General features: G+C 35.1%; 1 protein-coding gene and 1 non-coding gene across 4 annotated transcripts in view; one reads left to right on the plus strand and one right to left on the minus strand.

The window, feature by feature from the left end:
• LOC149070189 (proton channel OtopLc-like) overlaps positions 1–15,580 on the minus strand; it is a 96,165-nt gene that overhangs the window by 22,781 nt on the left and 57,804 nt on the right. The window lies entirely within an intron of this gene.
• Positions 13,661–13,732, plus strand: TRNAV-GAC (transfer RNA valine (anticodon GAC)). Its single transcript has one exon. It is a non-coding gene; the product is annotated as a tRNA-Val (tRNA).

Here is a 15,580-nt window from a genome sequence, read left to right on the forward strand (position 1 = left end):
GGGTTCAGCGAACCTTTTGCGTACATAGCGTACAACATACGCATTTCATTACAATAGCTTTCCATCAAGACAAAAAGAAAGTTTCGCTCAGTTGGCTTTGTGCTTTTTTTACCTCTAAATATACATTCATATAGAGGTCTAAACAAAACTCGAGGGGAATGTAGATGATACCCCTTTAGTCTTAGGAATGACTATCAGCGAAGATATGGGACGGTATATTATAATGTCTTCATATCACAGCACAGATATGCAATCCAAACGCCTGAAACAAAAACGGAGTGTTCAACCGTTACGATCTATCACTGAATAGTGTTCAACTGGCTGTAAGAGTGCTCGAAATTTGAAATTTTTCGATGTTAAGATTGTTCTTCCTTGTATGTATGTGTCTCTAGCATTGGCTTTTTTTTCTTTTTGAAGATACGGATCAGCACATCGTATATCATGTTTCAGTTCATTTCTTATAACGTCTTGGAAGGAAAGTATCGAAACCGGAAGGTGTTCTAAATGCTTCGAGATTCCATGGATGATGATGATAATAATAATAATAATAATGATCATCGTCTGATTGCTACTTTTTTATAGATCCAAGAGATGGAGGAAATGGTGCCACTCACTTTCACAGATGGATAGTTGTCTACTAATGTAAATATTCTGAAGTAAAGATTTACGGATTGATCTTGGAGATAATCACCGCCATCTGTAGAGATATTTGACACTTACTTACGGCAATAGAAATGAAATCATTATCGAAGGCGAACGAAGCGCTTTCTCGGTCTGATGAAGATGATTATGCCAGAGGAACTCTTGTTGAATTTCGATGGCAACATCTAACGCATGAATGAATGAACGCCAGAACTCTGCCGTCGTACTTATCCCGTTGCCGAGATCTATCCCAGCCTAACATCTAATGCAGTGATTTCCAAATCGGGATACGCGTACCCTCCAATAGTACATGTACATGAAAGGCAATTCAGGATTATGCGAGGAAAATAGTTAACGATGGTGGAAAAATTAGTAAAGTGACAACGCATTTATAAGGATACGCAAGTCTCGTATGTGCACATTTCTAAGAATATTCAAATCTCCTGTGCATTCCTGTAAATGTTTCTGGAATCACTTCTCGTGGTGTATTTGCACGGTAGTGACACTAATACATATATCATATAGTGAATATTGTATAGGATATATTTTACCGAACACCAACTCTGGTTGTCGCCTCAAGTTCATTTTTTAAGGAAAATATTTTATCTATATCCTCCCTATGGTTCGAACCCGGGACAGCAACCTTCACGGTGGTAAACGAGCATCTTACCACCACGCCACTTGGGCAATGTATAGCGACCTAGTTTGTTTCACCACAAGCGTCCGAAAGGAATGCTGTGATTCTAGATCCTACCGTTAATTTTTAAATTCAAGCGGCAAATCATAAAACACCTATCAAATTATCATTGGTTTCACCGAAATATTATTTCATAATTATTTTCGGATATAATCTCCAACTTGATGGAGGAAAACTTAAAAATCATTGAAAGAGATAATTTCGCAGAATTGGTGAAAGAACTTATTTAGTATTTGATGAGATTCACCACACACCGTGTGTATTTGATGGAGAAAAAATAATTCAAGAACTACTGCGAGAAACTTTAAAAGAACGAGAAACTTTCTAAATTTTGGAAAGGAAAAAAAATCTAAGAATTATGTATATATATAAATAATAAAAATTAATATTTAGTGGAAGAAGTAATTTCAGAGTAATAATGGAATTTCTAAATTATTTGAGGGTCCTCTGTTCTCTTCGTGGCTTACTGGCCCATTCGTTTAGACGCAACTATAACCCTTTCAAATCCAAGCATTTTTTTGGATTTGTTGATACTGAAAATTCATTGTCAACAAATATTTTTTTTGTAGAGAAATCACTTCGAAATCACTTGTAGAGATTCACTTTGGAAGGTATATTCATATTCACACAAAAAAAATTTCAGAATTTTATTGCTAAATTTTATGTAACAAATTACATTTTTCTCGAGGCACTTTCTCCTGAGAGCCATCTTGAGAGAAAAACCCCTGAAAGTGTTCAATTGTAGGTTCTGCCCTTGAAGAAAGCCCCCAAATTTCATGTTCACCATATTTCTAACTCAAAACTTACAGAATCATTTTAGTCGGGGCTTAACTCCCTGAGGTCAAACGAAAAAAATTCTATAGTGAGAAAAAGCAACCACACCACATTGGTGCGTGCAGGATCTGAAAGGGATACCCTTCACCAGTCTCCCAAAGTAGGCAATATCGCCCCCCTGGTGGGAGATGGAATGGTCCAGGGGGGCGATAGAAGCTACGACTTTAATATAAGATCCTATGGGTTCAGTTGAGATGCAGGGGGGGGGGACGATGATAGAAAAAAATTTCTGAAGAAGGGGGCGATGGAATGAAAAGTTTGGGAAACTATGCCCTACACTGAAAACCTCGTAATTCTGGATATGCAAGGTCACCTTTGTGCATGGGCCGCACCCAACAACGGCCTCAAATGCATAGAAGCCATCACCATAATGAGATCTGGTGGTATGATTTTAGAGAATATGAATGTAGGCAAATACTTCCACCCGATTTGCTCCATAATATCTGAAGGGTTGAAGACCCCTGATTTAAAATTACTCAAGAAGTCATTGGTTATTCAATATGTGAGCAGTTCTCCTTAGACATTCCTCTCCTATTTACTTCTGAATATTTCATGAGCGTAAAAACCACGATATAACATGGAAAATTCATAAGTTATCCATCCCAAATTTTTTAATTTCATCCATCAAACACTGATCGACATTTTCTCGTAGAGAAACGGGGACATTTTCGCTAATAAGGTCGTATTTCTCAGAATAAAAATGTGTTGGAAAAGGAAAAATTCTTTTCCTTGAACATCTTAATCGAGTAGTATGTAGTAAGTATGTAGTATTTACGTGAGACATTCCGAGCATTAAGTACATAAACCTGACAATTCCCATGATAAGAATCATTAACCTGGGATTTCTCGTGTGACTTGATGTCGAATCAATTTGCAGGAGCATTTCACTCCACTCTCGTTTATACGTACAAGATACGCGGTCTTGTCGATCACGTTTCACGGATTCTTGACTTACTCTTGCGTTCCGGGTAAACGCTCGACTTACGCTCTAACAGCCCAAGTGAATTCCTCCGAGCTCTCTGTAAATTATAGATCATGAATCAAGGAGTTTCTCCGATCTTTAAAAAAACGTACATCACAGTGGAGATTCTAAGATTAACCCTGATCGCGCGGCCGCAGCTGCCATTTCCATCAATCTCCATTAGGCGGCTCCACTCATGTATATTCCATTTCCTTGAGCGTGAAATATCATCTGAACACGGACAAGATTCTGTGTCAGTAGAATGTCTCTGAATATTTTGTTGACGTGGGACATTGACTCTGCATGTCAGACGCGAACACATTTGCTCTATTCATTTATCCATAAATTTTTCGATGAGGTAAAGTGATGTGACTCCATAGATTTTTTTTTTTTGAAACGTTTGTGATCTGAGCTCAAGGTATGATCTCCGACTGAGCCTTGGAAACTCGATTGGAAGAACTGTAATTGCTTGGGACAGTGGTTGCCAGCCGGTGGTACGTGTACCCCCTTGAGGTACATGATGAGCTATTCAGGGTACGTGAAAAATAATCAGCAATGACCAAAGAAAATGAGTATAGTAATAAATAGATGAAAAACACGGATCATGGCATAATATACTAATCCTCCTACTTATTTCTGAAGGTACGCATGCAAGTGGTCAGCAAGTCCCTTACGCATTTCTAGGGAAATGGACCTTGTCTTCTAAGTATTTATAGAAGTACGAAAGCCAAGCCTTGTATGTGTTAAATCTGGTTATTTTACATAATAACCAGTTATTAGCATACTCGCCGAGCATTTTGGTTAGTTTGATAAATTTCCCTAAATTAATCACTTTTACCGACGGTTATGCATAGAATCCAAGCGTCGTTGGTAAATTTGATAAATTTCCCTAAATTAATCACTGTTACCGACAATTATTCATAACACCCAATAGTCGGCGTCGTTAGTGTATCATAGTAAGATTTGTTATTATATCGGGGTGCGAGTAGATTAATCACTCATCCTAGACCTCCTTTGAATTTTTTTCATATTTATCAAATTCACCAATTACATTAGGGTATTATGCATAATCCCAGATAAAGGCGATAAGTTTCAAGTATTTGTGAAATTTACCAACGAAACTTGTTTATTATTCATAATCGACGGTGCAAGTGATAATGTTTTCAATATTTATCAAATTTATCAACGGCATTTGGGTATTATGCATACTATATAATGTGCAACCACCGTTTATGCTCAACATCAGAAACCATGTGGCAACACATGTTTAGCTAATCCCAGAAAAGAGTAATGACAATTTTTCGAATGAGATGAGTGCAAAAGTACTGTAGTTTCCTTAGCTATCTCTCTCTCAGCCCTCAATGACTAAATTTGAAGATTGTCGATAGAGCCTGGGATGTGTACGATATTAAAAAAATGTCATTTCTGGACAACATGTAAGATGACTTCGTCACCAAAGAATGGATTAAAAGTTCGAAAATTTTTCAACTGGACTATGGTCTTCTTGGCTACCTAGCATGTGGAAACTTCCACTTTTCCAACACTACAGAAAAGAGCCCATTCTATCGCCATTGCCAAAGTTTCACGAAGTTACACGTAAGTACCGAGCACTCTCGGATTTTTCGGCGAGCACCGAGCAAAAGATTGAAGATACCTTACTTAAACCAAGTGACTTGAAACTGGAAGGATACCAACAATGTGTGGGTGTAGCAACAACAAATGAATGACAATCATGCTTGATGCCAATGAATCATATTGGGGTGAATACAAGACACTCCCCAGGGCAGGAATTTTTAGTAGGCTTTTATATTTATTTTCTAGTAAATTTATAGTGTGAAAAAAAAAATATATATATAGGGACTCTAGAACTGAAAATATTTCAGCCACTTCCTTGTGAAGAGCCATCAACTAGCATCATATTACAAGTATATAAACTATGCATATCCCTTCAACACTTCACAGAAATGCATGGATAGTATAATACGTTTAGGAGTAAAGAAAACGGAACCATAGAAATCACGGTAATATGAATCATGCTGCCTCGTTTCAGCTTTTTCTGGCAATCGTGTATGCGGCCATAAATGTCACAATTATCCCATTCATAAGACCCCCGGTTTTTTGTCTAGAAATGAGAACACGTTCATTTATAAAAAGACAAAATGCATTTTAATATTTCACTTTTTTTTTTTTTGGTGGCATTCAAAAAAGCCCGTTGTGCCCTTTTCATTCTTTTAATTCTTCTCTTTGTCCATGTCCCTTCTTCCGTGGCTAAATGTCTCTTCAAGGCTGTCTAAGCCTGTGTGAATTCTGCCGCTCTTTTAAAAAGCGATTACATTATGGTTCCAGTCACCTTTTTTATTTCTGAATCTGCGCCGAAATTGCCCTTTATTACCCTTCTCCATTAAGCCCTTTTATTGTGTAATACATAAACTCTGCAATAGCAGGAACAAGGGCCGTCATTTCAACTTTTTCCGGGGGGGGGGGGAGTACATGTACTCAATGTATGTATGTACATATTTGTATTTTATTGTATTGTATATTTGTATATATGTATATATTTGAGGGGACCGATAGAAAATCTGTTTCATCCTTAAAGAGTACTCGGCCTCAACTTTTCAGCTCTGTCCTTCTGTACACCAGTATATCATGTGTGTTTATGATTTCTACATTTCTATTTATAAGCATTTTGAAGTATGATTATTGGGTTATTATTTTCTTTGAGAGCCCTGTATTCCTTTGACATCGTACATGCATTGGTTGCATTCACGTTTCGAATGCAACCAAATCAGATGAATTTACTTGTGATGCTGCAGCTTTTTTTTTGTGCCTACAAATGAGAATTTGTAGAACGATGTAGGATGCTGTGTTTTAAAATGTGGCAAACTTGCTAGGTAGTCTGAATGGCATTTATGGCAGCCCGTGCGGAGGCCTTCTATCTCTAGGAGGTGCTGGTTGAAATCAGATACGTCATCCGAGAAGTTATCCAAACTTAGAGTAAGACAAAACCCCATAAGTACTCTTATAGGCATTGTATAATACGGATTGATTATAAAAAAACTATCCCGACATATGGGCCCCTAACTATCATACCATTCACAGAAACTGAATGAAATTTTGGCATAAGGTATTTTGAGGTATGCGCTCAAGAATGATATGGAAAACAAGTGGCACTCTAGCAGTTACGGTTACAGTGAGAAAATTTCGAAAATAGCAAATGGCAACACCAAGTTTTTTGTATTGGAATGCGATCTCCATACTGAAAAACACTAAATAGCGTTGGAGTGGCACCTGTAGCACGAAAATCCCCGGAGCTAGGCAAGGAAAAAGTGAAAAGGACTTTGCCGTGCACCAGAGCATTAATGTTCGTTTCATTCGTCACACCGTTTCTTCGGCTGAGATCCCAGCCTGATTAGTCCTCCACAAGGTCATGTGGAAAATTTGTGAAACACAATAAAATGCTTTATTTTATGCTGCTTCTCTGTCCTTATTGGTTGTCCTCACTTTTAGCCTATCTACCGCCGGTGATTTTCATGCTACAGTTGCCGTTCGAAGGCTATTTAGGGTTTTTCACAATCGAGATCACATTCCAATACAAAAAACTTGGTGTTGCCATTTGATATTTTAGAAATTTTCTCACTGTGACCGTAACTGTTAGAGTGACACTGTTGTTTTCCATATCATTCTTGAGCGAATACAAAAAAAAATTTCATTGTTTCTGTGAATGGTATGATAGTTAGGGGCCCATATGTCGGGATAGTTTTTTTATAATCACCCTGTATTTCATCATGTATATATATTGTTTGTAATTGCAATTTTAATTGGGTTGCTGTATTTTTGAAATATATGACATCCATATTTATTGTGGGCATCTTTTTCTCATCCATCTCGTTGTGCATTTTGCCTGTTGTGGCGTTGTATTTGTATTTGTATTCATGTTGCAAGGGGTTGTGTAGTTATTGAAATTAAAAAAAAAAAAGACTTTTAATGTGGACACCCTGTGCTCAAAAACCCAATTTAAAAGGTTTTTTTCCTTCTTCTCCTGAGGCCAACGAAACAAATTCCACGTTTCCAAGTGAAATATTCGCCAAGATATTTGAATTCAAAAAATGGAGAAAAATTCGAAAAATCAGCATAAAAATGAGGGGGGGGGCTGTTTTATCCCAATTTTTCTCCATTTTGTGAATTCAAATATCTCTGCGAATATTGCACGTAAAAATGTAGAGCTTCTTTTGTTGGCCTCAGGAAAGACAGAATAACAACTTTTATTAATTGGATTTCCGAGGACAGAATGTCCATATAAATATAAAGTTAGTTTTTTTATTTTAATAATTATACAACATGAGTGCCGTATCTGTGTTCTACACGTTATTTGGGTACTTTTTGTAATTGAAAACATGCCTCTAGGATTAACGGTTGACCAGTAAAACGAGGGGCATACTGGTATGTATGCACCCCTGTATAACAGCTATATGAATTGGTCGAAAAGTTTTGCCGACTGGCAGAAAATTCTCAATGACCGGTAGCAGCAGTCAGCGAACCAGAGGTTGACGAACACTGCTGTATAACCTACATCAGAGACACTCAAACATCTGACAAAAATCAGTTCTGATTCACTTCCCTTCGCTCGGAGTCACATTATCTGAAAGACTTTGTCTGAGTCTTTCAGATAATTTGACTCCCAACAAACATGGATGCCATATCGTGGTAGTGTCTGTCATGGCTGACATCCCGGAACGTCGCAATCCATGCATCAAATCCTAAAAATTACAAATTCAGCACGCACCGGAACTAAAACGGATTTCGAATGATGTTCCATCTAATTATAAGATGATACTGCAAACAGTACATGCACGACTCAGCGGATATTTTCCGAATCATCAACTCTCGTGCATATAATTTCATTCCTATGCTAATTTCCACGCTTTAATTTCTACTCAGTAACCTGCAGCCACTTGTTACGCTTATTTTACGTACAAGACTGCTATTTAAAGACAGTTTTTTTTTTTGTCTTGTCACCGCCATCATTATTTCTTTTACTTCTAATACAGGAAGACGTTAAGTAAGGATATTCCTTTCTTCTACTTAGGATAAAAAGTAAAAAACCCGATCATTTACACGAATTAACAGAGCGTTGCGACAGAAAACGACCGAATCTGTAAAAAGAAAGCCTTATCTCGACGACTGGTTTATCAATTTCGTTATCGTAACCTATTGAAAAAGAATTGAAAGAAAAGAAAAGACATTGAAAGAAAGTAGGAAATGAATCCAAACCACAGAAATAAAGTACCGAAATCCGATATTTCTCGTAAAAAAAGTGAATAAGTAATCGCAAAAACTATAATGACATAGTAGAAAACAAGATGGAGATCCGTCAAGGAGAAACCGAAACTGAAAATTTTAACAGCGTTTTTATATTTTTTAAGCTTTGATTACATGCATTTATCCCATTATTGTCCGAATCATTACGATGTGGATAATCCGAGCTAAGAGACAGTCGAAAAAGAAAATTATAATCTTTAAATTTCCATTATGAAAGTGTTGTTCAAAATTTTAGTTTTGGTTTTTTCATCGACTGATCTCCATCTTGTTTTCTAATTGGTTATTATGTTTTTTTAGAGTAAAGTACGCCGAATTCGTAAAAAGAAAGCCTTATCGTGAAGACTGGTTTATCAATTTCATTACGGCGACCTATTGAAAAAGACTAGATAAAAAAGAAGAGAGATATATTGAAAGAGAAATGCTAGAAAGTTAGAAATGAATCCAAACAACAGAACTGCAACACCAAAATTTGATATTTCTCTTTAAAAAGTGTATAAGTAATCGTAAACACTATAATAGCATAATAAAAACGAGATGAGGATTCGTCAAGGAGAAATCGAAACTAAAATACATCGATTTTTTTTAGCCGGAATTATACACACTTCTTCCATTATTGTTCGGATTAGTACGATGTAGATAATCCAAACTAAGAGGCAATCGAAGAAAAAAATTGTAATCTTTAAACTTCCATTATTGAAGGCGTTGTTCAAAGTTAGTTTCCGTTTCTTCTTCATGTCTATCTTCTTTTCCATAATGTTATTGTAGTTTTAAAACTATATGGTTCATATTCAGACAGAAGTAATGCAAGCCTGATCTTGCCTGGTTTACAAATTTCGTTATTGCAACCTATTGGTAAAGACTTGATAAAAGAGAAAAGACGTTGAAAGAAAAATGAAAGGAAGTAGGAAATAAATCCAAATTGCAAAAGTAAAAGACCAAAATCCAATATTATTCGCAAAAAAAAAAAGAAGTAACACCAAAAACTATAATAACATAGTAAAAAACAAGATTGAGATCCGTCAAGGAGAAACCGAAACTGAAATTTTTTCAATATCATTAATCCATCGATTTTCTGCTAGCTTAGCATGCAGTTATCTTATTATTATTTGGATTATCACAATAAGGATAATCCGAGTTGAGACGGAATCGGAGAAGAAAATTATAATCTTTGAACTTCTATAGTAAAAATGTTGTTTAAATTTTGTTTTGGTTTCTCCTTGTGTCTGATCTCCATCTTGTTTTCTATCATGTCATTATGGTTTTTACTCGATTATTTACCTATATTGCGACCGATAACTGAAATGATTGTTTTCTTGTCTGAATGAAGTATATGTTTTGATATATGTTTGACCGGATGTTCCAATCGCTGTTTTATTTCAAGTCGGATGTTGATATATATAGGAGTGACGTGAGGGGACGGTAATGTGGACACAACAAATGGGAAAAAGTGGAAGCAACAAAATATTTTAACCAGAGAACAGATGAGCAAACGGTGAAATTTCCAATGTAAATTCCGTTTTTATATGATGTTTTCATGGATTGTTTCTCTTGACTAGCATATGTGAATGGATGGGTAGTTGCATGAACTGTATAAAAAGAGTGCACAATTAGAAAAATTGTCTTCCATATATGTGTGTAGAGATACCTCCATTATGAAAGATACTGTGTTGCATATTATATATATATACGCTTAAAAATCTACGGGGATATACATGCACCAATCAAAGACAAGGTGCATTGTTCCGTCATCAAGTGTATCAACCGCCTCATACGTCAAATAGCCACAGGGACCAACGCAACAATCACTGGCCAGGTGTTATATCATTCAGTTATGGAATGTATCATTCACCTCATACTTCAAATAGTACATCGTTCTGTACTTATCAAGTCTATCAACCACCTCATACTTCAAATGGCCATGGGGACAGGTGCAACAATTAATGACCAGGTGGTGTATCATTCAGATATGAAGTGTATCAAATACCTCATAATATTTTACTAAATTATAGCTAAATAGCATGGAAATAGATGCACCAATCAATGACCAGGTGCATCGTTCCGTTATTCCCAAGTGTATCGACCGCCTCATACGTCTAATAGAGATGGGGACTGAACGCAACAATCAATGACCACATCAATCACCTTACACTTTCAGCCATAGGGACAGATACGTCAATAGATGATCACATAAATTACCAGATGTACTGTGATTATAATTGGTAAATAATCATTTACCAGATGCGTCAATTAGTTGAGAAATAAATTAAATGGTAACCGATTGTTATTTATAAATAGGTTACTATTACTAAAAATAAGTCTTTTCATAAGAGAATTTCTTGTTTCAGCTATCAACACTCATAACTTAGAATGACTAGACACACCGGTGTCCCGTCTGACTTCAGAGCTTCCCGACAGAACACAACATTATGTAATTTGGTCATAAATAGACAATATTTGGCGATATTTTTGGCAGAATTAGGGATAATAGCAAGAATTGGCTTGCTGTGCTGGACAATGTTTGGACATTGTAACGTGTGTGCTCATATTTTTCACAGAAGCAACCTTTTTCCTGTTATTAAACTTTGACTGGGCAAACATTGAAACTTAAAATATTTCACTGCACAGGATCTTTAGAGACTATAAATATGGGCATTATGTGTAGACTTACACATGGAAAGACACACACACACAATTGCACTTTGGATTATCTACAACTGCACTTTGTACAAGAAGGTACTTTGATCCCCTTTTTTTCATAAGTATTTAATCGAAAATTCTAATTTTTCTATGAATATTTAAATCGAAATCTGAATCTAAATCACGGTTCTTTGTTATAATGGCCGATTTTCCTGAATTCCGAGATATTCTGGGTGCACGCAAGACAAAAATTCCAAGGTTCAACGATTCCCACCGGATTTTCTTTCTTGAAATTGGAAACTAGAGCAAAAGATTAGGATTTCTATTCTATCTTGAGGCGTTAGTTCCATTGTTCAGCTCGCATTGTCTTCGTATCACCACTAGATATGAACTTGAATTTTTTCCGGGTGGATTACACGTAAATGTGCGATCAGATCATGCTGTGATACTACATCCACATCGAAGGAAAACGAAAAAAATTGTAAATAAAAACGACATGTCGTTTCTAAAATTCCATGGGAAAATAGGACATTATACCTCCAACTGATAAAATTACACATTCCTACTTCGTAATGAAAGTAGCATGTTGATTCTTTTCTCTTTTTTATTACATGTTTATTCTAAATATTCTTCATACTTAATGGATTATAAATTTGCTGGAATTCTTTGGGGCGATGATAGTTGTTAAACGCGTCCTCATTTCATGGGAAATTCTAACACGCTATCTCATGCGAAACTTGCGGAATCTCCATGTGTGTTCCATATACTCGGACTGGCGTAAATTTACGAGCAGTGAAGTGTCGCACCTGAGCTTCAGTGATCACCAAAAAAAAATGAATAAAACATGCATAAATATGTAAACATATAAAAGAGTCTCAATCCATGAAAAGAATGGAAATTGTGTATGGTTTACTTTGAAGGAATTAGCGCAGCTTCCTAGATGGGATTATAATTATAAAATCGTACCGGATTCTTATTCATGAACAATCTATTTTTGTAATGAATAAAAGATTAATTGCTTCATCTTTTATTTGCTAGAAACTGGAAGAGAATATATTGCATAAAATATATATATGCGGATGCGATAATCAGGGTTTGAATATTTATCTTAATTTACGGCTTCTTTCTGTGTAAACGAATAGGCAGAAGAATCCCCAAATCATCGAAAATTTTAATGATTACTATTAGTTTTAACTATTTTATTTAAATATTCATTCATTTATATTTCTTCAATATTTCATTTCATTTTGTTTTGAGCAGTTCGATCCATGATTTATATTCTTGTGGTCGTGAAAAAAGAGCCTCAAGCCCTCGAACTCGTTAAAATGACCCTGGCTAGAGGCATATACTGCAGTATTGATGCGTTTCCTAATAATTATATCGGGACTTTATATCCAAATTTTTCGTTTAGATATAGATCATGGGTGGAAAAACTGCCCATTCGTGAGTCTTATACGACCCGCAAATTAATTAAAAAAACAAATACATTCAAATTGGTTTTATCAGTGTTTCTCCTTTGTATTTGGTCCTTGAAGTTCTGATTTTGAGATTGTCGAATGAAATCCTTCTACTCGGCTCGCCAAAGTAATCCTCTATGAAATATGGCCCACAAGTCATAAACTTTGTGTGCCCATGTTCTAAATTCATTGAGATAATGTAAGCTAATATGTAACAACCCGAAATCAATATTTATAATTAAGATCCGGATGCTGTAACCTTAAAAACTCGAAAAAATGACAAAAATACTGTTAAAGTAACACAAAACAAATTTCTTAAAATACCTATTATGTTCGAAAGTCAAAGAAAAACATTTTGTTTATAGCATGAAAATCATATGAAAATGTGTGCTCAAAACATCACAATTTATCAAAAACTCAATGAAATTTTTTAATTTCAATGAACAATTTATAATTTATAAAGTGTGTTTTTTTAGTATAAATTCCGAGTAAACTTTTTATACTGAAACAAAATTTTCTCAACATCAACAGATGTTATTGGAGATATTTGTGAAAAAAAGTGATCTACTTACAGTTTAATTTCTCTTCGACTTCAAAATTTTCAGACGTTCCCGTCAAGACATCATAGATTTTTCTGAGGTCAGTAAGTTCATTTCTTCCCCCCCCCCCTCCATCATTTTGTCCAATTTCGTAATAGGAAATTACCCTTACATATATAGAAATGTCCTCTCCACTTGTACGATTCATTGAAAGACTGGTTATTTGTGGAAATTATAAGGAAGAAAATTCACCTCTGCCCCCACGGGGACTTGAACCCCAGTCTCTGGCTTGCCGGCCGAGTTCTCTACCATCTTCAGCTATGGAAACATATAGAACATTTCAACCTTGGAGCGTATATATATATTGAAAGGCTCCGCGTACATGATTCCTTGTAATCTCCACAAATAACTATAGTCTTTCAATGAATCTTGTATTAACAAGTGGCAAGGTCATTTCTATATGCATGTGGCCATCTGATGGCCTATGTGATTCACGAGCAATTAGTTGATTGCTGCCGCCGTCCATGTACGGAGCCTTTCAAAATATATATACAATCCAAGGTTGAAATATTCTGTTTCCATAGCTTAGATGGTATAGCGCTCGTCCGACGAGCGAGAGACCGGGGTTCGAGTCCCCGTGGGGGCAGAGGTGTGTGTGTGAGAATTTTCTTCCTTGTAATCTCCACAAATAACCAGTCTCAGTGAATCGTGAAAATTACCCTATCCCATCTTTAGCTTCACTGACTAAATCGATAGCATCAATAAGCGCCATGTCGCCTTGTTTTTGTAAGGACTGAATAGTGGAAACAAATACTGTATGCCATATGCCGTTCATTATTCTCCTGGCAAAACAAAACTAGTGAAATCTTATGAATGCCATCGGATCAAAATCATTCCACATGAATTTGAAGATTTGAAAATTGTACCAGTAGAGAGTGCTTGCAATATTCCGTCATGTTCCCAATTCACCCTTTTGGACAACGAAAAATAAAAGTTTTCTCACTCAACCTCACATAAAAGATCAAAATTCATTCAATTCACTTTCATTTATTGTTTAGTGAAGTAGCCAACTTTTGGAATTTTTTCTAAATACCAAATTTACATGGAATTTGTGCTAAAATTTGCCTGTGATGTATAAAGAAAGATACAAGTGAAGTGATGAAAGCATAGCATTTTTTTTCATAATTTACCAATGCAACGGCATGTACATAGTTTTTTAAACTTCTTCAATCTGAAAAAATTAAGTGGAAAAAACGCTTTAAAAATACCTTAAAAGTGAAAACAACGAAAAAATTTAAGAAAAAAATGAAAATTTCATCATTTCGGGCCCTGATTACATAACAATGCTATTTTTTTCCACTGAAATGGAATAGCTGGTAAATTTTGAATAATGACTTGGTATTTATTTTCAACTTTCTGGGTAGCATAGCTCGACTTAAACTTGGAGAAGCTCTGTGTAAAGCAAGCATTTTTTTTTACCCTCCCTACGATTACGGTCGAAGATGTTTGAGATATCAATGTGAGTGTATGTTTAAATTAGTAATGTTGCCTCAAATTATGTGGCTCTGGACAGATGACGCATTTGCTCGTGCAGAAAATCAGACCTAAATCATATATAATCACAATTTTTCACTAAACTATATTATAGTTTTCAATATTGAAGAATAAAACAAACACAAAAATTAACCAAAATGTCGATATTAAAATTGTACTGATTCAAATTACTAAATGTTTAAATTCTCTAAATTAAATCCATTTTCCTTGTAAAAACCTTGTGAAGTAATATTGATGTTCTAGTTAACTTCTTCAAGGTACAATGGTTTCTATTATTCCACTCCAATCAGAAACCCTCCCCCTCTCCGCCTTTAAAGGGTCTCACACCCTTTAATATGGTCAAAAATCCTCACAACCTATGCTCCTGTTGAAATAAATTTAAATATTATTTAAACACCAATATTTATATTTAAAATTTAGTACACATTTTAGGTTTTATATGCTCTGCTATGGCCAATACAATTTTATGCATATCTCCAGCAATTATTTTTTGCAAATTTCCAAATATCGAGAAAAAAATATTTTTCATTATTACATCAACACATTAAGCGCACGATAAAATTGAACGGCATCAATATAATTGAATAAAAATTGATTTCAAAGTAATGAAAATTGTTTAGCTCATCAAATGTGGCAAAAGACTAAAATTTCATTTACTCAATCTTATTTTAAATAAAATTTGAAATTCGAAGTTCAAAAAATTAAAAAATATCAAATTGTTTTTTAAAATCAAATATTTATGCGAATAGGTTTCAAATATTTTTCTCATTTATTGAACTGAATAATTTCCTTTATTTTGAAATAATTTTTATCAAATTATATTGATGTCATGATATTGTATCATGCGTGAAAAGTGTTGATGCAATATTGAATAAAATACGTTATATTTCTTAATATTTGAATATTTGCAAACAAAATTATTGAAGATATGTGTACTGGG

This window comes from Pholcus phalangioides, unplaced genomic scaffold, assembly GCF_987345545.1.
Source record: "Pholcus phalangioides strain wild (caught in Gottingen) unplaced genomic scaffold, Ppha-v1.0 ptg000022l_1, whole genome shotgun sequence".
In the NCBI taxonomy this organism is placed as follows: domain Eukaryota; kingdom Metazoa; phylum Arthropoda; class Arachnida; order Araneae; family Pholcidae; genus Pholcus; species Pholcus phalangioides.